Here is a 1,305-nt window from a genome sequence, read left to right as displayed (position 1 = left end):
GGTTTCCCCCTTCATTATTTTTGTAATTAGTAAATGTTTTTGGTGTATAGCAGCACTTTTCTTAATAGCAGAAATAACCTGTCCATAAACGAGGTTATTGTTGTTTTTATTTGTTTGCTTGTTTTATTGATTTTAGAGAGTGGAAGGGAAGGGGAGAGAGAAACATCAGTTGGTTGCCTCCCTCACGCGTCTGCCTGGGGATCGAACCTGAAACCTGGATATGTGCACTGACCGGGAATCGAACCTGTCACCTTTTCGTGTATGGGACGACGCTCCAACCGAGTCACACCAGCCAGGGCTGGATTGTTGTTGCTTTTAAGTGAGAATATATGCACATAGAATATTTTGCATCAGGGGAAAATGATAGAATCGTAGCTACACATAACACAGTTCAATCTAAAAAAAATAGAGAATAACTTCATTTGTCTAAAGTTTTAAAGTAAAGTATGTCAAAGCACACAAAATATTATTTAGGAATGCAAATACTATAGTCTTACCTCTTACAAGCACACAGGATAATACCAACTGTAACGAAGAAGGAGCCACACGGACACTTCGGATAGTGATTTCCTGTAAGGTGGAAGGAAGGGCATGGAATTGGGAGAAGGTTCACCTAGGGGAGAAGGAATGGGAGTATGAGGACACTCACTGTAGCATTTTCTAGGCCATACATGTATTTTCCCATACCTGTATTTTTAAGATATTATTTTATAGTTAGTTGTTATGTTAAAACAATTTTTAGGGAAACAATTGCAGCAGAGATATAAAGAAAATAAAACAAGGGAATGGGATGGGGTGGAGAAAGGTTGCATGCGGGGGTGATGTTTGAGCAGAAACCTGAATGGAGAGAAGGAGCCTGTAGAGATGGCAGAGTTCGGGGAGAGTTTACCTGGTTCCCGGATGCCTCCTGCCCAGAGAGTCCATGGCCATCTTACCTGGAGCTTGATATTCCGAATGTGTGGAGACCGTGAAAAAGGCAAACACCCCAATTCAAAAACAGACACACAGACAGAAATGAACAATAAATTAACAACAGCCTTGCAAAGATGTGGCTGAGAGACCCTGGTGATAGCCAGGTGATACGGAGAAGATAGGAGAGAATGTTTAAAACAAAATCCTCACCCTGGCCACCGGGGTTCAGTTGGTTGGAGCATTGCCCAGTAGAGCAAAAGGTTAAGGGTTCAATTCCCAGTTAGGGCACATACCTAGGTTGCTGGTTCACATTGATGTGTCTCTTGTTCCCTTCCTCTTTCTCTAAAATCAATAAACATCTCAGGTGAAGGTTTTAAAAAAATTATGGAGAGA

The sequence above is a fragment of the Myotis davidii genome, unplaced genomic scaffold (assembly GCF_000327345.1).
Source record: "Myotis davidii unplaced genomic scaffold, ASM32734v1 scaffold395, whole genome shotgun sequence".
In the NCBI taxonomy this organism is placed as follows: Eukaryota; Metazoa; Chordata; class Mammalia; order Chiroptera; family Vespertilionidae; genus Myotis; species Myotis davidii.
The sequence above is the reverse complement of the archived record's forward strand: the minus strand, read 5'-3'. Positions refer to the sequence as shown.